Source organism: Giraffa tippelskirchi, chromosome 1, assembly GCF_054371585.1.
Source record: "Giraffa tippelskirchi isolate mGirTip1 chromosome 1, T2T-mGirTip1v1.2.pri, whole genome shotgun sequence".
Classification (NCBI taxonomy): Eukaryota; Metazoa; Chordata; class Mammalia; order Artiodactyla; family Giraffidae; genus Giraffa; species Giraffa tippelskirchi.
In genome coordinates, this window is record NC_137275.1 from 11,265,151 (window position 1) to 11,289,660 (window position 24,510).

The window sequence follows — 24,510 nt, forward strand, 5'->3', positions numbered from 1 at the left end:
CTTTTTGTGATCTCCTTAGACATGTTTAATATATAATTAAATTATAAACATCTAAGGGACTTCCCGGATGGCTCAGACCTAGGTTCAATCCTTGAGTCAGGAAGATCTCCTGGAGGAGGAAATGGCTCAGTCAGACATGACTGAGCATCTAACACTCATTTTCAAGGTTATTTAACCCTCTTTTAGAATAATATATGCATTTTTCAATACTTTATTTCTAGTCATCCATTCACAATTTATATGCTACTACAGTCATGTATTTTAATTCTATATTATTTGTTATCCCCTTGAAACCATTCAGTTCAGTTCACTCGCTCAGTCATGTCCATCTCTTTGTGACCCCATGGACTGCAGCATGCCAGGCTCCCCTGTCCTTCACCAACTCCCAGAGTTTACTCAAACTCATGTCCATTGAGTTGGTGATGCCATCCAACCATCTCAACCTCTTTCATCCCCTTCTCCTGCCTTCAATCTTTCCCAGCATCAGGGACTTTTCCAATGAGTCGGTTCTTAAGACTGTAGTATTGTTTTACACAGTCAGTGCTTTAGAATATTTATCCAAAATTTAATGTAATATTTGGTCATTTTTTTCTTTTTATTTCTCAAACATTCTTGTGAAGATCACTTCCTCTCAGTAGAGCACAATTTGGAATTTTCTTTAATGTCAAGGCCCCTTATAAGAATATTAAAATGTCTTTACTTTTCCCTCATTCTTAAAATGATATCTTCATTGGACAAAAATTCCATATTGACAGTTATTTTCCCTGTGAACTATAAAGTTATTTTCCCTCTGAACTATAAAGTTATTTTTCTACACTCTACTTCCAACCACTGTTGTGACTGAAAAATTAATTATCAGTATAATTGTCATTGTTTTGGAGGTAATATCTCTTTTCCATCTGGATGCTTCGAGGGTCTTCTCTTTGTCTTTGGTTTTCTGCAGTTTCACTATGATGAACCCAGTGAAACTTGTTTATTTGTCTCATTTTGGACACACTGATTGTGTGTCTCATGGACAGAGGAGCCTGGTGGGCTACAGTCCATGGGGTTTCGAAGAGTCAGACACGACTGAGCGACTAACACTAACACTTATATGGGGGCAGGGTCTCCTACTAGTCCCTGAGCACAGAATATCTTAAATTCTCAATATTTCAAATTCGCTGTGTTCTATGAGTCTGTAAAAATCAAAGCCCCCCATCCCCAGTTTAGCAATACCATCAAGGAGAGGGCTGTTTTCAGAGTTCTGTTTCCATCTCTGAGTTCTCACTTCATGAAATTTGGGCTCTCTCAGAGCAGTTCTTACTGTTGCCAGCAACTGATTGCAAAAAACATTTTTTAACTATTTTCTATGGAAGTTTTAATCCAAGTATCTTGTTCATTATGCCACAAGAAATAAATTTCTTCCGTTCACCCTATGGAATTCAATTTTTAAATTATATTTTGGTAAATTTTTAATTAAAAATAGAATAAAAGAATTTCCATGTTTTCAGTTTCACCCATGATGCTCTTATTTTTATATAAAGTAACACATCCCTGGGATTGATGTGTTCTTTACTCAGTATGATTCATCACAGCTTTGCAAATGCTCATTCAATGAACATGAATTAAGTTCTTACTACTTGCCAGACTTTGTGTTATTCATATTTGTATACGGTATCTCATTCCATGTACTCATCAGAGATAGAGGATTCTAGGGCTGCCCTATATATTAAAAAGGAAAAACAGTATCAGATAGAAGTCTGTACAAAGCTCTTATTGCTTGTTATATGCCTATATTAATAGGTCTATATACGTACTACCAGTTAATCCTTGTATGCATAAATGAGCAAACAAACAAACATAGCAATAAATAAATCCAAAATACATGAATGACCTTAATGCTGTGGAGGAATGGTTATGGAGTTTGGGCTCTAATACCAGCTATGACAATTCTTAAGACTACAGGCTGGACTGCTCATGTCATTTCTCTGTCCCACAGTGTCCTAGATCGGTAGGAGATAATAATACTGCATCTAATGTAATAAAAGGCATCCCCAATGGCTCAGGAGTAAAGAATCCTCCTGCCAATGCAGGAGACCCGGGTTCGATCCCTGGGCCAGGAAGATACCCTGGAGAAGGAAATGGCAACCCATTCCAGTATTCTTGCTTGGAAAATTCCAGGGACAGAAGAGCCTGGCAGGCTAGAGCCCATGGGGTCACAAAGAGCTGGACATGATTTAGTGACTAAACAACAACAATGTAATAAAAAGAGGGATTAAATAAATAAAGTATGTAAAACAAAACAGTACTTGGTATCTCTTTCCTCTTAATCAAGTTATCTTTGATAACTTATCAGTTTTGTGACCTTGGACAGGTTACTAAACCTCTGTGCACCTCAGTTTCTTAAGCTATGCAATGTAAACAATAATAATAATTGATATAATTATTTTATAATCAATATAATAATTATTATATTATTATTTTATTACATTGTCCTGATTACTAAATGACTTAATATATGAGTGCCTAGAACATTATCTTGAACATGGTTTAAACCTTCATAGATTTTAGCTATTCTCAGCAGTTATGGTCTCAATTTAAGAGAAACTCTAAATTGTACTAGCTTTTTTAACATAAGAAATAACATTTAAAAAATTTATTTCCTCTAATTGTAAAATAGGAACACATTCATATAACACACAAAGACAAATCAGAAAGGCATTAAAAAAAAAAGTGAAAGCAGCCAAAATGGCACTCCTGTTAAAGATTGCTTTAACATTTTAGGTTCAGAAAATTCTGGAAGGATGTATACTAAAATGTTAGTAGTGGTCTCTGCATGTGGGAGCAGGATGATGTTTAACTTTATGTAGTAGGTACATAATGTTGATACTATAAGTATATTCAAGCAATATAAGCATATGTTGTTTAGTAGCAAAGTCGTATCCAACTTTTACAGGCTCCTCTGTCCATGGGATTTCCCAGGCAAGAATACAGGAGTGGATTGCCATTTCCTTTTCCAGGGGATCTTCCCAATCCAGGGATCGAAGTCATGTCTCCAGCTTGGCAGGCGGATTCTTTACCACTGAGCCACCTGGAAGCCTATATACATATGTAGACATATCTAATTGTCTCTTTATAATTCAGTCACTGAAATAGGGCCAGTTAGCAGTGTCTAAATTAAGACTTTAATTGATTCAGTCCTCTATTCTCTTCTTTCTTCATCCATATGTTAATTCAATCCAGCATCTATATTCATTTGTGCATCCATTCATCCATTTATTTCCTATGTGCAAGGCTCTGTGCTGGCTGTTAGGGACAAATAGAGGGAGATGTCTCAGTCCCACAATTAACAATCCAGTGGAGCCAATAGAACAATGGATCAGTAAGCAAGGAGTTTCCAAACAGCGAGGTATATTATGTGCCAGATGAAAGTGCAGGGTAGTGCAGGAACACAGAAGTAAGGGCACCCGCATCCACCCCAGGAGGGTAAGTGAGAGGTGCAGAGCTGCAGAGACTCATGTGAGACTCAGAAAGTTTTCTTCAGAGCTTGTATTGAAGACAAGTCCCTGGTAGCTCAGCAGTAAAGAATCCGCCTGCAATGCAGGAGACCTGGGTTCAATCCCTGGGTCAGGGAAATACCCTGGAGGAGGAAACAGCTACCCACCCCAGGATTCTTGCCTGAAGAATTCCACAGACAGAGAGCCTGGTGGGCTACTGTCCATGGGGTTGCAAAGAGTTGGACAGGACAGAGTGACTAACTTTCACTTTCAGGAGTTTGCCAGGTATGCATGGAAGAGAAATGCGTTCCTTGGATGAGAATGCTTAGTGATGTCTAGAAAACATTCTTCCTTCTCAGCCAATGAAGACTGCTGGTTCTGTCCCAGGAAGACCAAACCCTCCTTGTTTGAGAGCTGAAAGTAGGGGCATTCAGTTCAGTCGCTCAGTCATTTCCGACTCTTTGCAACCCCATGGACTGCAGAACGTCAGGCTTACCTGTCCATCATGAACTCCTGGAGCCTGCTCAAACTCATATCCATCAACTTGGTAATGCCATCCAACCATCTCATCCTCTGTCATCCCCTTCTCCTGCTGCCATCAGTCTTTCGCAGCATCAGGGTCTTTTCCAATGAGTATTGGAGTTTCAGCATCAGTCCTTTTAATGAATATTCAGGACTGATTTCCTTTAAGATTGACTGGTTGGATCTCTTTGCAGTCCAAGGGACTCTCAAGAGTCTTCTCCAACACCACAGGTCAAAAGCATCAGTTTTTTGATGCTCAGCTTTCTTTATAGTTCAACTCTCTCATCCATGTATGACTACTGGAAAAGCCATAGCTTTGACTAGATGGACCTTTGTTGGTAAAATAATGTCTCTGCTTTTTTAATATGCTGTCTAGGTTAATCATAGCTTTTCTTCCATAGAGCAAGCATCTTTTAATTTCATGACTGCAGTCACCATCTGCAGTGATTTTGGAGCCCAAAAAAATGAAGTCTGTCACTGTTTCCATTGTTTCCCCATCTATTTGCCATGAAGTGATAGGACAAGATGCCATGATCTTCGTTTTTTGAATGTTGAGTTTTAAGCCAGCTTTTTCACTCTCCTCTTTCACTTTCATCAAGAGGCTCTTTAGTTCTTCTTCGCTTTCTGCCATAAGGGTGGTGTCATCTATGTATATGAGCTTATTGATATTTCTCCTGGCAATCTTGATTCCAGCCTGTGCTTCATTCAGCCCAGTGTTTCTCATGATGTACTCTGCATATAAGTTAAATAAGCAGGGTGACGATATACAGCCATGAGGTACTCCTTTCTGGATTTGGAACCAGTCCATCATTCCATGTCTAGTTCTAACTGTTGCTTCTTGACCTGCATACAGATTTCTCAGGAAGCAGGTAAGGTGGTCTGGTATTCCATCTCTTGAAGGACTTTCCAGTTTGTTATGATTTACACAGTCAAAAGCTTTGGGATTATCAATAAAGCCAAAGTAGATGTTTTTCTAGTATTATTCTCTTGCTTTTTCTATGACCCAGCAGATTTTGGCAATTGATCTCTGGTTCCTCTGCATTTTCAAAATCCAGCTTGAGCATCTGGAATTTCACAGTTCATGTACTGTTGAAGCCTGACTTGGAGAATTTTGAGCATTACTTTGCTAGTGAGTAAGTTGAGTGTTGAGTGCAATTGTGCAGTATTTTGAACACTGGCATTGCTTTCCTTTGGGATTGGAATGAAAGCAAGTGAGATGAGTGCAATTGTGTGGTAGTTTGAACACTGTTTGTCATTGCCTTCTTTTGGAATTGGAATGAAAACTAACCTTTTCCAGTCCTGTGGCCTCTACTGAGTTTTCCAAATTTGCTGGCGTATTGAGTGCAGCCCTTCAACAGCATCTTCTTTTACGATTTCAAGTAGCTCAACTGGAATTTCATCACCTTCACTAGCTTTGTTCATAGTGATGCTCCCTAAGGCCCACTTGACTTCGCATTTCAGGATGGCTGGCTCTAGGTGAGTGATCACACTATTGTGTATATCTGGGTCATGAAGAAATGGATTGGTGGTGGTGGGTGGTTTAGTCGCTCAGTCAAATTTGACTCATTGCAATTCCATGGACTGTAGCCTACCAGGCTCTTCTGTCCATGGGATTTCTCAGGCAAGAATACGGGAATGGGTTGTTATTTCCTTTTCCAAGGCATCTTCCCAACCCAGGAATGAAACTTGTATCTTCTGCTTGGCACACAGATTCTTTACCACAGAGCCTCCTGGGAAGCCATGGATTATTAGTAAGTAAAACTGAGATGCTTTGTTTTCTAAAACTTTGGGCACTACGGTTTAGAAGGCTAGAACAAGGAGACAGCCATCAACTCAGACCCAGAAAGCCTGAGCTTTCATCCCTGTCTGCCATTCACAAAGTGTTTGAACCCAGGCAAAATCTTTATTCAATGAGTCTTAGACTTCCTTATCTAAAAAGAAATACAGTAGAGTCAATTTTCTCCACCATCTTTCATTTGCTGGATGCTTAAAATGGCAGCATTTTGATTGTGAAGATAAATGACTGTGGCTACCGTAAAAAGAGGTTATGCAAAAAGAGATTAAGCTTTGAAATCCACCAGATTACAGTCCCAATTTTTCCTCTGTCTCTTGCTAGATAAGGGTTACATGATATAAAGTATGTAAAGCTCCTGGGAAATGCCCATCATCAAATCCTCTTAATTGTTGGTTCTTTGAACTTAGAGTCATAAGACAATAACACCTCCAGCATTTAGTGACATTTTGAGACTAAGATAAATCGCCCTGTCACCTCATCTATAAATAGGGATGTCTCACAAGAGTTTGACCCCATGATGTCACTTTAGGTAATATGTAGGGAAAGTCTTAATCAGTTCAATGGTACCGAAAGGATGTGACTATTCATTACATGGTAATTTGTGCAACGAGATATATTGCTGAGAAGATTAGTAACATGGTGAGGGTCCTGTCCTACAGCACCAGAATGAGAATGAGAAATGAAGCATAATGATGTTCCTCCTGCTTCCTGATCTATGCAGGATGTGAATTGCCAGGATCTAAAGTACAGAAAGGGGTTTCCCAGGTGGGTCAGTGGTAAAGAATCCACCAGCTAATGAAGGAGATGTGGGCTCAATCCCTGGGTTGGGAAGATACCCTGGAGGAGGAAATGGCAACCCACTCCAGTATTCTTGCCTGGGAAAGCCCATAGACAGAGGATCCTGGTGGGCTACAGTCCACGAGGTCAAAAAGAGTCAGACACAGCTTAGTGACTAAAGGACCGCAAAGTACAGAGAGAGGTCACAGCAGAACAAGTGCATTTGGTGTCATTGGATGTAATGAAATGGGCACTAACTTAGAATCCAGAGCCCAGATTTCCTTTCAGACTCTGACCCATGCTGACCTTTTGAAAATCAGAGCAGGAGCATCTTTGGACTTTAGGACAGATAACTTGCCTGCCTTTATCATTTTTTTAGAATTCAATTGTTGTTTTGTATTGGAGAATAGTTGCATTAGTTTCAAGTGCACAGCTAAGTGGTTCATATACATATATCCATTCTTTTTCAGATTCCTTCCCCATATAGGTTACTACAGAATATTGAGTTCTGTGTGCTATATAGTAGGTCCTTATTGATTATCTGTCTTATATATAGTAGTGTATATATGTTAATCCCAAACTCCTAATTTATACCTCTCTCCCATGTTTCCCATTTGGTAACTACAAGTTTATTTTTAAAGTCTATGAGTCTGTTTCTGTTTTGTAAATTAGTTCATTTGTATCTCTTTTTTTTTTAGATTTCACATATAAGTGATATAGTATGATATATTTCTTTCTCTTTCTGATTTATTTCACCTAATATGATAATCTCTAGGTCCACCCGTATTGCTGCAAATGGTGTTATTTCATTCTTTTTACAGCTGAGTAATATTCCATCGTATACACGTACCACATCTTCTTTATCCATTCCTGTTAATGGACACATAGGCCTTGCCTATATGTAAATAGTGTGTTCATTACCATCACCTAGAAAAGTATCTTGTATGACACTTTATAATAGCTGTCTGTTAGAATTACTGGGATAAACAAGAGAGGTCTCACCTAGGACACAGTAGGTGCTTGACACAGAGCACATCTCTCCTGCACTGATGAGAGGCTCTGTCCTATGTTGTAGGAGGATTTAATATGGCCTTTTCCTACAAGTTCCACCAGAGACCTCGTAGTATATCCATAAGTTAAATGCCCTTACAACTTCCAAAGGGCTCTGTCTTAAATTGCCTTCTTCATTGGAATTAATGATAAACAAAATAAAACAAATAGTTTCTGGTAATAACACTCAAGATACAAAAAGGACAGATGTCTAGCTATTCCCTATCCTTAAAAATATTCAAATTCATAATCCAGCATCTTAGAAGCCTCATATAAAATAATCAGATAAGAGAAAGGGATGGAAGATTTTGAAGGTTCCCTAATAAGCCTTAGGTTATAACTGCAATTGCTAAGTCCCCAGTTTTCACCAGAGTTATGGAGGGAAACCATTAAGAAAAGGAATGATTTCTTGAAAGACAGCAAGTTTTTGGAAGTAAACTCAAGGTTAGTCTGGGATAAGTCCTGTCTCCTATGCATCATACAGAACCTGGACCCAGGTCAGAAGTGAGGTTTGATCCCTGGGCCAAGGACCTGACATGTATGAAAAGCCTGGCAGGTGGAGAAATGACAACACTGCACAGGAAATGCTGGGATCAAATGTATACAATGTTCAGTGATGGCAACAAAAAGACTAGAAAAAGCTGCCTGAAGATAGGGAGAAAGGTCCAGACAGGCTGTCTCGAGAATATTTTCTTCAGTGCAGTCTTAACAATAAGAATCTTAGCTCAGAGAAGTCTTCATATTGCCAGATTCATATCTTTGAAAATAATGCTGGGATTAACTAAGCTTCTATCACTACACCTGTATAAAGTGGGTCCTAGTGGGCAATAAACAGATAGGAATAATGGTTTGAATGCTGGGCTATTTGAGTTCCTTTGAGTCAGAAAGTTTCATTTGCCCATGAAAACACACAGAATTTTACATAAAAGAAAATGAAAGGAGCAGGTAAGAGGAGACAGTTTGCCTCCATCACATCAGCATGGCTCAGATGAGACAGGACTCCTATCAAAGTAGTGTGTCTAGAAAGCCACGTTTTTCTGCCAAGAAACACATGGCTTGGTTGCGCACTTCTGTCTCCGCCACTCTGTCTTCCACAGGCCAGGTTCACTGGCAGTGAGAAATTTTGTCCTGACAAAATAGATTTACTTGGGCTCATCTGCTTCAGCGGAGAAGGCAATAGCAACCCACTCCAGTACTCTTGCCTGGAAAATCCCATGGAGGGAGGAGCCTGGTAGGCTGCAGTCCATGGGGTCACGAAGAGTCGGCCATGACTGATCGACTTCACTTTCACTTCTCACTTTCATGCATTGGAGAAGGAAATGGCAACCCACTCCAGTGTTCTTGCCTGGAGAATCCCAGGGACGGGGGAGCCTGATGTGCTGCCATCTATGGGGTCACACAGAGTCGGACACGACTGAAGTGACTTAGCAGCAGCAGCAGAAGCATCTGCTCCAGAGCTGATAATATGTCCTAGAAACACATCACTGGGCCGTGTCATTTTGCACTTCAAGTCTTGGGTCTATTTCCAGAACTGAAACAAGTGATATAGATTGTCTCTTCTTCCAAAGCTCTCTGGGTCTAAAAATAAATCTTAACCTTGCAAAGCTCAGCCTGTGATTCACTTTTGCTTTAGTTTTGTTTAAAAGAAGTATTAAAGTTAGCAGAACTGCAATCAGAATTTTAAAATTTCAAAATGCATATCTATAGATACAACCATAATACGTGTGTCGGTATGTGTGCGTGTGTGTGTGTGTGTACATGTGTGCCATTTCTAAATTACCCGGATGTACCTGATACAAGCATTATGTCATAGGATGATGCTAAAAATTATATGTATTATTATATATTTGCCATCACTTCATGGCAAATAGAAAGGAAAAAAAGTGGAAATAGTGAAATATTTTATTTCCCTTGGCTCCAAAACACTGCAGACAGTGATTGCAGCCATGAAATTAAAAGATGCTTGCTCCTTGGAAGGGAAGCTATGATAAACCTAGACAGTGCATTTAAAAGCAGAAATGTCATCTTACTGACAAAGTTCCATATAGTCAAAGCTATGGTTTTTCCAGTAGTCATGTACAGATGTGAGAGTTGGACCATAAAGAAGGCTGAGTGCCCAAGAATTGATGTTTTTGAACTGTGGTACTGGAGAAGACCACTGAGAGCCCCTTGGACTGCAAGGAGGTCAAACCAGTCAATCCTAAAAGAAATCAACTCTGAATATTCATTGGAAGGACTGATGCTAAAGCTGAAGTGACAATACTTTGCCCACCTGATACAAAGAGCCTACTCATTGGAAAAGACCATGATGCTGGGAAAGATTGAAGGCAGGAGGAGATGGGGACAACAGAGGATGAGATGGTTGGATGGCATCACTGACTCAACGGATCTGAGTTTGAGCAAATTCCGGGAGATAGTGAAAGACAGGGAAGCCTGGCATGCTGCAGTCCATGGGGTCACAAAGAGTTGGACATGACTTAGCCAGTCAACAACAGCAACAACACATGTATTATTGTCTTCAAAAGTAAGCTAGACAAAGTGCTGTGCTGTGTACTTAGTTGCTCAGTCATGTCAGACTGTTTGCAATGCCATGAACTGTAGCCCATCAGGCTCCTCTGTCCATGGGGATTCTCCAGGCAAGAGTACTGATTTTAATGCTGTGTTACTTCTACTTGCTGTTGCTCCTGCTGCTAAGTCGCTTCAGTCGTGTCCGACTCTGTGCGACCCCATAGATGGCAGCCCACCAGGCTCCCCCATCCCTGGGATTCTCCAGGCAAGAACACTGGAGTGGGTTGCCATTTCCTTCTCCAGTGCATGAAAGTGAAAAGTGAAAGTGAAGTCACTCAGTCATGTCCAGCTCTTAGCGACCCCATGGACTGCAGCCTACCATGCTTCTCTGTTCATGGGATTTCTCAGGCAAGAGTACTGGAGTGGGTTGCCATTGCCTTCCCCTACTTCTACTTAGCCATGCTGATTTATAAGGTCCTTACCCTCAAAAGGAGAGGAATTGGCATTTCAAGAGCCACGTAGAATCTCAGAACAATAGAGTTAAAAGTTTCCTTGAAGCACATGTACTCACATCTCAGGCATCTAGTGAACTGTCTATTACAGCTTGGGCACCGACTAGACACTAAGCGCAACAACATGGATGCATGTCAATCATCCCTTCAGGGGTGTCATCACAGCCTATCATTAGCTGTTAGAGGCAACAAGTGCTGTGACAAAGGATAGCCCCAGGTGCTTGACACTTCAGAAAGGACCATCCACCTCAAGCTGGGGCAGGAGCCCAGAGATGAGGAGCATCAAGGAAGGTCTTTTGGAGAAAGTTTTCTGTTTTACTATTCATCCTACCCCCTTTGGGGGTTTCCCAGGTGGTACTAGTGGCAAAAAAAAAAAAAAAAAAAATCTGCCTACCAATGCAGGAGATACAAGAGATATGGTTTCAATCCTTGGGTCAGAAAATGGCACCCCTTGGAGTAGGAAATGGAAACCCACTCCAGTATTCTTGCCTGGAAAATCCCATGGACAGAGGAGCCTGGTAGCTACAGTCCATGGAATCGAAAAGAGTTGGACATGACTGAGCGACTGAGCACCACTCCCTTTTATGGTTTGAGGTCATGCAGAACTATTCGCAGTAGTCCAGATGTGAAAATCGCCTAAATGTCCATCCGTGAATGAATGCATAAAGAAAATGTGATATATGCATACACTAGAATGTTATTCAGCCTAAAAATAAAAGGAAATTTTGCATTCTGCAATAACATGAGTGAACCTGGAGGACAGTAAGCTAAATGAATTAAGCCAGTCACAGAAAGACATACTGTGTAATTCTACTTGTATGAAGTATCTAAAATAGTTAAATTCATGGAATCAAAGAGTGGAATGGTGGTTGCCGGGGCCTGGGGAGAGGAATAAATGGGGAGATATCAATCAATGGACACAAAACTTCAATTAAGCAAAATGAGTAAATTCTAGAAATGTTCTGTCTAACATGGTACTTACAGTTAATACTATACCATGCATTTAAAAATGTGTTGAAGGAAGACACCCTATGTCTGCAATCAATGAAGTAGATCCTCCAGCCAGAAGTTTTATTTCTTAAACCACCAGGAAAGTCATGTGAAAATAAACCCTAGCCCTGTCATCATGGTAGAAGAACCTTCAGTAGGAGCTCCAGCCTTAGCACACACAGAGAACTTTGTTACTTTAAAATTTTCATTTATTATCTCCTTCATAAGTTTTAAAATGTATAAATTAATTTCATCCTTAAACACAGATGCTAGTCCTGGAGAACTGTGTGTACCTGGACAGGGAAATTCCAAGACCTAGGAGTCAGGCAGTACTTCATCTCCTACATTAGAATTTTTTAGTCAAGGGATTTTCCCCCTAGAAGAGCAGATAGATATTTTGGGACTGAGAAGGTGGAAGATCATCGCGGACATGGAAAGTCCCATTTCTAGATTTTGTTGAAACAGCAGGGGTAAATGTACTGATTCATGGGAAAGCACTGCCCCTTAGAAATGCATCTGTAAGTCTGCCCTCTAAAGACCTACTCTGAAGAGTAAAAGAGAATGAAAACTTCATGCCCTCCACCACACACAACTTAAATCTCATAGCAGACCTTCATTCCTTGGGGCCTCTTTTCCCTATTGCTCCAGCCCTCCTGCTGCTCAGCTTCTTAACCTCCTCTTGACCCCTCCCTCTGTCCTCCTCTGCGTCTCCTTCTCACCTTCTTGCTCCTATGTTGTCCAAATTCTCGTTGATCTATACAGAATATGTTGACCTTCTCCAGTTCCATCTTCCTGTGTGAGGAAAACATGAAGCCGGTGTGTTTAATAGAGATGTAGACAAAGAGAATGAACTTGTGGACACAGTGGGGGATGGGGAGCGTGGGACAAACTGAGAGAGTATCACTGACATATATACATTTCTGCTGCTGTTTAGTCACTAAGTCACGTCTAACTCTTTGTGACAGCATGGACTATAGCTCCCTAGACTCCTCTGTCCATGGGATTTCCCAGGCAAGAATACCAGAGTGGGTTGCCATTTCCTTCTCCAATATATACATTACCGCATGTAAAACAGATAGCTAGTGGGAAGTTTTCCAGGTGGCACTAGTGGTAAAGAACCCACCTATCAATGCAGGTTAGACGTAACAGACGTGAGTTCAATCCCTGGGTTGGGAAGATCCCCTGGAGAAGGGAATGGCCACCCGCTCCAGTATTCTTGCCTGGAGAATCCCATGGACAGAGGAGGCTGGTGGGCTACAGTCCACAGGGGAGCACAGAGTTGGACACGACTGAAGTGACTTAGCACAGTGGGAAGCTGCTGTACAGCACAGGGAGCTCAGCTCAGTGCTCTGTGATGACCTAGAAGGGTGGGATGGGGAGGTGGGGGGGAAGGAGATCCAAGAGGGAGGAGATATATGTAAACACATAGTTGATTCAAGTTGTTGTATAGCAGAAACTAACGCAGCGTTGTAAAGCAATTATCCTCCAATTAGAAAAGAAAATATTTAGCACAGTGCCTGATGCATAAAAAGAACTCAGTAAATCCTATTGTTTTATTATTTATTATCATCATGCGTTCAGTCACTAAGTCGTGTCTGACTCTTTGTGACTCCATGGACTGCAGTATGCCAAGCATCCCTATCCTTCGCTACTTGTCACTATTAAAATGATATATTATTGATAGCAAAAAAAAAAAAAAAAGACTATGTAGATGATGACTTGCTGAACAACAGGGAGACAAAAGCCACCCACACGGAGTTGGGAAGGAGCTGCCTCAGTATCTGATCTCCCACCCCAGGGTGATTTTGATTGGAGGCACAGTTTCAGTGCATCCACACAAAAGAAATAGAGTCACTGGATGTCTTGCTTAGAGATCCCAGAATAGGTGTGCAATCAACGAGGGAAAGGGCAGTCCTCTGTCCCAGGTCACAAGAGAGCAGGAGACGGACAGCAGGGTGGCAAGCACCTGTTATTTACAAGGTGGTTGGGGCAGAGGTCACTAACTTTTCACAGACTCAACTTGAAGTGGTTATTTTAGAAGGTGCCCTGAGCAAGGAAAGCAGGAACCTGTAGCAGGAACCCCAAGCTCAGGTCCTTATCTGAATGTCCAGACTCTAGATGGGAGCAGGTAGTCACACTGTGAAATGCCTCAGCAGTAACTCAAAACATCTGTTTACTTAGCAGACAAGCCCAGGTTCAGGCTAGCTAATATAGCCTTTTTTTTTTAATTTGAGGGTTTTTTTTTTAATGTGCAAAAAGAACATCCCAGAAACAGAAGAGGTTTTGAGTTATTAACAATGAACCACTACATAAGAAAGCCCCTTCTTCACTTTGTAAATGGGAATGTAGTGCAAATAGACATACAAGGAGATGAGCACTTTAGGATTAAATGCAAACACTAAAGTTATATTGAGATTGAGATTTTCATTGATGTTGACCAAAAAAAAAAAGCGGGGGAGATTTCTATGTAGGATGATCTAGGGACTTATGATGATAAACATAAGAGTGTCTGAGAACTTGTTGTTTGTTGTTTAGTTGCTAAATCGTGTCTGACTCTTTGTGACCCCATGGACTGTAACCCACAGGCTTCTCTGTCCATGAGATTTCCCAGGCAAGACTACTGGAGTGGGTTGTCACTTCCTTCTCCAGGATATCTCTCCAACCCAGGAATTGAACACGCATCTTCTTCATTGGCAGGCAGGTTCTTTACCACTGTGCCACCAGGGAAGTCAAACAACTGAGGAACCACAAGATACTTGGTGTCGGTGATACCCAGCAACATATCAGTGGAATTTCCCTCTGGGACATTTGGACTTTCATTAGTGACACTGAGAGTTTACACTCGTGTTGTTACTGTGGAATGTAAAGTCCTAATTTTGAAAGCTGTTGGGGGCATGTTAGAAAGGAGGGATTTTGAAGATGTAGGGAAACTAGTAGGCTTCCCAGGTGGTGCTGGTGGTACAGAATCTGCTTACCAATGCAGGAGACATAAGAGACACGGATTTGATCCCTGCGTCAGGAAGATCCCCTGGAGTAGGGCACGGTAACCCACTCCAGTATTCCTGCTTCTAGAATCCCATGGTCTGAGGAGCCATGTGAGCTACAGTCCATGGGGTCGCACAGAGTCAGACACTACTGAAGTGACTTAGCATGCATGCGAAGACTAAGTCCTAGGTGGTATATGTAACTTTGGGGATTGCCTGGTGGCTCGGATGTTAAAGAATCTGCCTGAGTTGCAGGAGACCCAGATTCAGCTCCTGGGTTGAGAAGATGCCCTGGAGAAGGGAATGACAACCCACTCTAGCATTCCGGCCTGGAGAATTTCATGGACAGAGGAGCCTAGCAGCCTACTGTCCATGGGGTCGCAAATAATCAGACACAACTGAAGCGACTTAGCACACACACAGAGATACTAGTACAGCCACTCCTACCTCTACCCAGACCCTCCTCGACTATTATACTCCTATGCATGGCAGCACATAGGAGTACATTTTCCTAATGTGTCATCTTTTGTTGCATCAGCATCTACCATGGTGGCAGCAGGAAATTCTGAGATGGTAGCAACAGATAAGAGAAAGGAAATCAGTCATTATTGGGCGACCACCAAAGGCTAGCTTTTTGCTTCTGGACAGTGAGCACCATCAGGATAAGGACACCAACTCTCTGGGTCACCTCTCTGTCCTCAGTGTGCAGCACAGACCCTGGCACAGAGCAGTCTTTCAGTAGCAATTTGTTTCATTTATTTTATTGAAGTGTAATTTATTTACAGTTTATTAATTTCTGTTGCACAGAGAAGTGATTCAGTTGTACGTGTATATATACATTCTTTTTCATTTTCTTTTCCATCATGGTTTATCACAGGATATTGAATGTAGCTTCCTGGGCTTTACAGTAGGACCTTGCTGTCTATCCATTCTAAACGTGATAGTTTGTATCTTCTAACCCCAAACTCCCAGCCCATCCTTCCTCCACTCCCTGCCCCTTTGACGACCACAAGTCTGTTCTCTATGTCAGTACATTTCTGCCTTGTAGATAAGTTCGTCTGTGTCACATTTTAGATTCTACACATAAATGATATATGGTGTTTTCTATAGACATTGATGGATGGAAGTTATTGCCAGTGCAACTGAAAAAAGGAAACTAAAGGTGGAATCTCATGACTGATGTCATAGAAGCTCTTCCCTCTACTGTCATCCCAGGGAGGAGAAACCTGTATTTACCTCTTTTAGGAAGAGCCATTCTCATCCAGGTGATATAAATTAGAAATCCAACAGCAAAGAAAACCACGATAATAGCCCAGATCCTGAAAACTTACTTCCTAAAGTTGGACCAGCCACTTTAAAATACCGTGTCTGTCTCTCTGTCCCCCTTCCTGTGTGTGGGCATATAGCCTGTTCTGTGCCTGATAAATCTATTGACTGTCCATCAGTGTGGATTTATCAGATGCATACTATAGTAATTTTTAAGTGTGATTTAGTTTTGCAGCACTTAACATTTTGAATGTCCTTCAAAGTCCACTCTTTCACCTAGTCTTCCTAGGAGTTCTGTAGGAATATCAAGGCATATATAATTATTCCCACTTCAGGGTTTAAGGTAACTGATGATTTAAAAAGTTAGATGACTTTCCCAGAGCCATCCAGTTAGTAAATGACAGTGCAACCCAGTGAGATAGATTATGGTTTTTGCTTTATTTGTTTTCCATGTCTGTTAAGTAGATGGGGATACAGAAGCTCCAAGGTTGCTTGGCTCACCCGAACTCATTCTGGTGCCATTGGTGGCAGTACCAGGACTCAGGCCAGCAAAGTCAGATGACCTGGGTTTCTTTCTAATACCCGTGCTGCCTGTCTTCTCCTTCCTCATTCTCACCTCCCTGCCTCTGTCCTGTCTGGAATGACCTCCCCTCCCCAGTGGGTCCACCTTTACGATGTAAATCACATGACTGTCTGGCAAAAAAAATGTGTCCCTTATTCCTTCAGACCTCACCGAACACCCTGTCTGTACCTGCTCGCCCTGACTTTGCATTTGTTCATTTTGCCCCTGCATCTCAATCTGAAGCTCCCTGAAGGCAAGTGCGATATTTTGGTCATCTCTGCGTAACCCCGAGTCGGACACGACTGAGTGACTTCACTTTCACTTTTCACTTTCATGCATTGGAGAAGGAAATGGCAACCCACTCCAGTGTTCTTGCCTGGAGAATCCCAGGGACGGCAGAGCCTGGTGGGCTGCCGTTTATGGGGTCACACAGAGTCGGACACGACTAAAGCGACTTAGCAGCAGCAGCAGCATAACCCAGAGCAACTCTGGGACGGGTGTCAGGTACATGGCAAGAGGCACTGAATATGAAGTCTGAATGCATATGGCACTGTAAGCTGAAAATGCAATGAGCTATATATATGTCAGATTCATTTATTCATTTTTACTCTTATGTATACGTCATTTTTTTTCCCAAAAATTGATGCTAAAAAATGTTTTCCATGTATTCATGACTGCAGTTGTGTTCTTGAGAATGCCATATTAATGGTGCTGTATTGGAAGGAGGTGCTTCTGTCATTCATTCCTTCTCTCACGAGTTCATTCACTCAGATGAAGAGGTCTGACAGTTGTCTACAAGTATTCTGCCCAACATCTGGGGGAAGGGGGCTCCTTCAGCCCCACAGGACAATCTGATTGGTGCATCACACCGTCCACTACAGAGAGGCTTGGTGTGGTTTGGAGTTTCTCTCAGGCACAACGGGGAAGCCCGTTGGAGTGAGCCTGGTATTTGCAACTGACCCCTTGTTTTCTGTTGACGTGATGCTGAGTCCTTGGTGCAGACCCAGATTGAATCAGCGACCCAGACTATGGGAAGCACCAGGTTGTTTCTGCCTCCCTTGAGGCCTCTGCTCTGAGCAGCATTATTCCAGTCATGCCCCTGCAGCTTCCCAACCCTGCCAAACATGCCATCCTCTCCAGGGGCCTGTGACACCCCACTCCACTCCATGAGCCCTGCCACACACAACCCAGATGTCCCTGGGAAGCCAGTTCCTCTCTACTTAAGGGTCTAAAGCAGGTTTCAAAGCACAATCTTACTCCCCTATAGCTTTAAGACACCAGGGCAAAAACCACACATTCTGATCTAATACTTAATTTTTTTTTTTCCCTATGAAAAACAGCCCCACCATGCTCAGAGGTTGGGGGCTGGTCAAATTTCCAGAGGCATCTGCCTTGAGCCTGTCTTAGCTGTGGCTTCACTTCCAGCTGTAGCAAAGGTCTGCCTCTGAACTCGAAGCATGGGCTCCCAGGCGGGCGCTGCCTGCTGGCTTCAGGCATCTGCCTTTCATCTGCCTCTAAGTAGGTTTCACGTTGCTGTTTTTAGTTCTTGCTACAAGGACAGCTCTTGGGCAGGGAAGCAGACGCCCGCAGCGCTGGAGAGAAAGCAGAAGCGTGATGATGGGAGAGTAAGAACAATCGTAGCAGGTCATCCTTGTACAGCTCTGTGTAGTCTATAGACTGCATCTTCAGTCTCCCCACAAGAGCTAATAATGGCCCAGCCATAGAATCCCTGTTTTATATAGGGATTAGAAGTGAAGAATGTTTATGCAGCTTGGTTAAGATTACACAGCAGTGAGCACTCAAGGAAGAATTGTGATACTCAAGGGGTGTGTGTGTGTGTATGTGTGTTGTAGAGAGAAGTAAAGAATGAATGATACAGGTACAGAGACAGTCAGAGGGAAACCTTTAAGATGTCTTCCAAAAATTTCAGTCCAGTCCCTGACCGATGCAAGAATGTCCTGGATAGATTCCAAAAACCAAAAGCTTACTCATTGCCTCTCAAGTTAGACTACAGTGTTGTTGACTCTAAAGACTAAAGAAGTGAAAATGTTAGTCACTCAGTCGTGTCTGACTCTTTGGGACCCCCATGGACTGTAACCTGCCAGGCTCCTCTGCCCATGGAATTCTCCAGGGAAGAATACTAGAGCAGATATGTGACACAAAAGAAAAGCTTAATATTGCTGCATCTTGGATGTTTCACCGTGCAGTAGTAATAATGTCCTTCATGAGAAAAGCTATGTAAATCTCCTAGAACTTTCCAGGAGAACTTTCTGTAATGATGGGAAATGTTCTAAATCCGGACTCTCCAATATGGTAGCCACATGTTACACATGAATATTGAAAGCTTAAAATGTGACGAGTGCAACTGAGAAACTGATTTCTTGAGTTAATTTTGAGTAACCACATGAGCATGTGCCGATCTGGAAGCTACAAATCCATGACCCCATTTGTCCTCCGTGACAACTCTGTGACTTATACGATGCAGAGATGATGCATTTTATTAATGAGGAAGTTGACTCTCAAAAGAGACCCTGCTGAAATCTCACATGGGCACCTCATGCCATCAGTGGGCTCCTAAGTTTGGGAGCTGTAAAGTGTCCCCACCCGCCCAGCTCAGCAGGCACATGCAAGCCCTAAGGCCAGCCAGGCATGGCCTGAGCAGAGAAAGTGTTTTGCAGAGAGAGCCAAAGCCACTGACAAAGTATTATTCATTGTGTCAGTGTTTAGGTATTCTGTCTAAACTATTCCCCATCACCAATAGGAGAGAGTTGGCTGGGGAAAAGGTTTGGAGCTGTTCAATCAGTTTCACACAGCCTCACTCAGGAGGGCAAGAAAGGGCTTAAAATTTGATGCTAGACTATGCTCTGCATTAGCCAGAAATGGTTCTAACTCCAGATCAAGAGTATTCTTAAAATTCCTTCAATACAGTGGGTTTGGGCCTTGATATATACCAATATTCCTTGAGGAGAAAGGCATCTATTATGGGAGGAAGCGTGTCCTCCACACTCACCAAGTTCATATGTTGAGGCCCTAACCCACAGTACCTCAGAACATCACAGTATTTGGAGATAAGCTCTTTAAAGAGGTCATTAAGGTTAAAATGGGGCTTCCCCGATGGCTCAGCAGTAACGAATCCACCTGCAATGCAGGAGAACCAGGAGACATGAATTCGATCCCTGTGTTGGGAAGATCACCTAGGGAAGGAAATGGTAACCCACTCCTGAAAAATCATATGGACATAGGGGCCTGGCGGGCTACAGTCTATGGAGTCGCAAAGAGTCAGATATGACTGAGCACGCATACAAGGTAAAATGAGGTCTTTAGAGTGGATCATAATCCAATATAGTCAGTATCCCTATAAAAAGGGACACAGATGTACAGAGGAAGACCAATCCCAGCAAACTTACACTGTCATCCTTTGGTTTCTATGGAGGCTTCTTTCCAGGCCTCCCATAGATACCAAATCCATGGATGCTCAGGTCCCTTATATAAAACAGTATAGTATTTGCATATAAACTACACACATTGTCTGGTATAACACCTAGTAGAATGTAAATACTATGTAAGACAGCTTACCAGGTGGCACAGTGATAAGGAATCCACTGCCAATGCAGGAGACACAAGAAAAGAGGGTTCTATCTCTGGGTTGGGAGGGCATGGCAACCCACTCCAGTATTCTTTCTGGGAAAATCCCATGGACAGAGGAGCCTGGTGGGCTACAGTCCATGGGGTTGCAAAGAGTCAGACACAACTGAGCTCACACACAATTGTAAATACAATGGAAATGCTATGTAAATGGTTGCTGTTGCACACCAGTTAGAAGTTTTTCTTCTTGGAAATTTCTGTAACTTTTTTTCCAAATATCTTCTATCAATGGTTAGTTGAATCCACTGATGCAAAACCTGCAGATATGGAGGGCTGACTGTGCAGCATTTATTTGATCAGTCTTCCCAGATGATTCTAGAAGCAGCACAGGTGAAGAACCTCAGCTTTAATTCACCAAGGAACAACACTCATTACATAGATGTCAACAGCAAGGATGATAATAATAACAAAGCATTATAGCTTTTTAGAATTAATACACCAATTTCATATACATTTTTACAATGTTGTTGTGAGACTTAATCATCTTCCCAATTTACAGAAGAGCCTCTGGAATCTTGTTTCAGTTCACAGAGTCTATAATTAATAAGCCAGATTACCCACACTACTTCCTGGACTACTCAATCTTGGGCAAATCCATTTCATCACTTTATCTGCTCTTCACCAAAACTGTCTTTTAGCAAAGTGAATGTGTATCCCGATTTGCCCAAGGCACTGATTGTCTACAGCATTTTCCCAAAGTAATTATGAATAACAATACCCTCTTTCACTCTCAGAAGCATCTGTGTTTACTTGCTTTATCTTATGGTCAACTTACAGATAAGTCACATTTGCCAGTAAAAAGTTTCCTGCGGTGGTTGTAGTGGTTGTTGTTTAGTCGCTAAGTCATATCTGACTCTTTGTGACTCCATGAACTATAGCCCTCCAGGCTCCTCTGTCCATGGAATTTCGCAGGCAAAAATACTGGAGTGGGTTGCCATTTCTTTCTCCAGGGGAACTTTTTGACCCAAGGATTGAACACACGTCTCCTCCATTGGCAGGCGGATTCTTAACCACTGAGCCACCTGGGAAGCCCATGGTAAGGGAATGTCTTTGTGCAATTCATGGTCTCACAGGCATATCTATTGGGTAAAGTACAGACTGAACAATGGACTGTTCTATAGAGAGCAAAGCACACTCAAGTGCCCAATTCAGGAGACCAGGACCCTGATTTGACCTGCTTCAGGCTTGCAGTGGGAATTTAGTAAAGAAGAAGGAATTCAGCTAGATGAACCTTAGTTCAATCCAGCTTGAATTCTCTGGTTAATTTGATGAGTACTTAATGTGTTTAAGCACCATTCCTACTGGCTCAGACAGTAAAGAATCTGCCTGCAATGGAGGAGACCCAGGTTCGATTCCTGGGTCAGGAAGATCCCCTGGAGAAGGGATTGGCAACCCACTCCAGTATTCTTGCCTGGAGAATCTTATGGACAGAGGAAGCTGGCGGGCTACAGTCCATGGGGGTTGCAAAGAGTTGGACACGACTGACCAACTTTCACTTTTCACTTTCATTTTCAATGTGTTTAAGGGAGTGGACAGTAAAAGAGGAATGATCAGGGTGTTCTGGGGCCTTTGGGGGAAGAAGGACATATATATGATGGTGATGTTTTGCCCCCAGGCATCTGAAATACGCATTCATTAGTTGGTTACAATAGCAAACAAACCCCAGAAAGATCAGTTGCTAACCATGGAAAGGTTTATCATTTTGTTCATGCAAAGTGTGTGATGAGTCCCGTGGTGCCCAGGGCAGACCCCTTCTTGTGGTTCAGGGATGCAGCTTCACATCTGGCGGCTTCACCCTTTGGAGCAGGTACCCCAAGGCAGGGACACAGAGAGCCGGGCAGTGATGACACACTTCTTGTTTTGCTCACACTCTATTGACTAGAACTAGTTGCCTGGCCCTGCCTAGGAAGTGGGTTACTTGTTAAACCCCACCTTTTGAATTTCAGTCCCCAGCTAGCATTTCAACTCTGTGGCCTACAGTTTCCTGCCTGCCTCCCCAGCTCCAGACAAACTATCGATGGACAACAGAGAATTTGTCCCCATGCCTTAGCTTTCTACTGTCCCTTCCTGCCTTTCTTAACCTCCCTGCCCCTCGGCCCAACACCTAAGTGATATCTGCTTGTATCAGTTTCCTAAAGATGTTACAACAAATTACCACAAATTTATAGATAGCTCAAAGCAATAGAAATGCATTCTCTAACAGTTCTGGAAATCAGAATTCTGAAATCAAGGCTGTCTGCAGACAGTGCCCTCTCTCCAAGCTTCTGGTGGTTGTCGGCAATTCTTGGCATTTCTTCACTTGTAGCTGCATCCTGCCTCCATCTCTGCCTCCATCATTCCAAGGCCATCTTCCCTCTGTGTGTCTGTGTCTTCACATGACATTCCCCTCTCTGTGTCCGACTCTTTTTCTCTCTTCCTATAAGGTCACGAGTCATGTTGGGTTAAGAGCCCACCCTACTCCAGTATGAACTCAACATGTATTTTAATCACACCTGCAAAGACCCTACTTCTAAATAAGGTCATATTCACAGGCACCAGGGTTTAGAACTTCTACACATTTTTTTGGTGAACACAATCCTACCCATGTCACTGTTTGAGAAGCCTCCCCAGGTGCCCTGGAGCAGAATTATTCCCTTCTGCCTCTGTGTTCCCATGGATCATATGCCATATACCATAAGCATAGCTTTGTTCCAGTGTGGGAGTTACTGGTTTGCACACTTCTCTTGCCCATTTTGTGGACAGGGATGATGTCTTGGTATCCTTGACATCTTTCTAGGAGCATTTCTCATAATGCCTGATGATGTAGTCCAGTCTAGAACAAAGGACAGGGTTTTGGTGACAGGTATTGAACTGTGGTGTTGGTGAAGACTCTTGAGAGTCCCTTGGACTGCAAGGAGATCCAACCAGTCCATCCCAAAGGAAATCAGTCCTGGGTGTTCATTGGAAGGACTGATGCTGAAGCTGAAACTCCAATATTTTGGCCACCAGATGCAAAGAGCTGACTCATTTGAAAAGACCCTGATGTTGGGAAAGATTGAAGGCAGGAGGAAAAGGGGACAACAGAGGATGAGATGGTTAGATGGCATCGCTGACTCAATGGACATGAGTTTGGGTAAACTCTGGGAGTTGGTGATGGACAGGGAGGCCTGGCGAGCTGCGGTTCATGGGGTCACAAATAGTCAGACACAACTGAGCGACTGAACTGAACTGAACTGAACTGAATTCCCTTGAATTCCAATCTTGCCACCTCCTAGCCACGTAGTTGGAAGAAGATATTTAACCTATAAGATTTTCAGTTTTTCCTTCTTTAAGTTGACAGCCCTAACTAAACCAGCTTAAGCCACAAAACGAATTCATCCTTCCCTGAAGAAGACCCAGTCCAACCTCACCTTACCAAAGTTCCTTCTAGCGATTATATTCTCTTCACCTTCCTCATCTCTGATGACTTTCACTAATCTGAATGGACCTGAAGGGAAAAGTCATATTGTTCTCCTGAGCTCTGCCCAGGAAGAAAGCTAAAGAGCTTCAGGAGGCTTGAGCAGTGACAGGGATTTCAAAAATCCAAAGTTTGACTGGGAACGCTGTAAGCACAGAGTTTTCTCTGAGAAGCAGTGGGGCAACTCAACACACAAAGCAATTAGCACTCCCAGCACACAGGCTGGCAGAGAGCAGCATAAGCCCACCAGGTAGGATTGGGGCTACAGCATTATTTTCTCTTCTGTTAGATCAAATGCAGAAAGGTAGACAGCATGAAGCTTGAGATGCAGGGGAAATGACAGGCAAATGCAATAAACAGAACTAATTAACTTCAGCTTCATTCCCAGGTTACAAAGGGCCAAATGTGCACAGCAAGCTGGCGGGGTAACAGCGGGGTCTCTGGCTTTGCCTATTGACCCGGAGATAACTTGTAAGATACCTCCCAAAGTGTCTGCCCAGGTGTCTCCTTTTATATCCAAAGTGTCCAGTAGAATGCATTTTTGACAAATATTTACCCTTCCTCCTTCGTCTTTCCCCATTGTCTCCTCTTTTCTCAGAAAACTTTTCTGAAATCTCCACTGGCTTCTGTCCCCCTTCTCTGAGCTCTCAGCCAGAATCCAGTGCTGACTGATGAGAGGGAGTGTGACGCAAGGTTACAGGCAGGGCTTAGGAGAGGACTGTCTGTCTGGACGCAGCTCAACCTGTGTGATCTTAGCAGGCAACTGAACCACCCAGGATCTCATTTTCCTTGTCTGTAAAATGGAAGTTCTAAACGTAACTTCACTGGTTGTCCTAAGTATTCATGGGAGTATGTAAACGCAATGCATAACCATCATCCTTTCATGATGGCATCCAACATGGTTTAACCTGTCCCATTTCAACCCACCTCACAGAGCTGCCACAGGCAGTCAGTGAATTATTGCACATGAAGGCACATCACAAAGTC

At 42.6% G+C, this 24,510-nt stretch overlaps 1 protein-coding gene and 1 long non-coding RNA gene across 5 annotated transcripts in view; one reads left to right on the forward strand and one right to left on the reverse strand.

Moving 5' to 3' along the window:
• Window positions 1-24,510, forward strand: part of CLNK (cytokine dependent hematopoietic cell linker) — a 200,062-nt gene that overhangs the window by 30,369 nt on the left and 145,183 nt on the right. The window lies entirely within an intron of this gene.
• LOC145505558 (uncharacterized) overlaps window positions 1-24,510 on the reverse strand; it is a 45,370-nt gene that overhangs the window by 8,457 nt on the left and 12,403 nt on the right. The window contains exons 2-4 of the long non-coding RNA XR_014053127.1: window positions 12,350-12,422; window positions 3,973-5,728; window positions 1,624-1,701 (exon numbers count right to left, since the gene is read on the reverse strand). This is a non-coding gene — a long non-coding RNA (uncharacterized LOC145505558). The remainder of the gene's footprint in view (window positions 1-1,623; window positions 1,702-3,972; window positions 5,729-12,349; window positions 12,423-24,510) is intronic.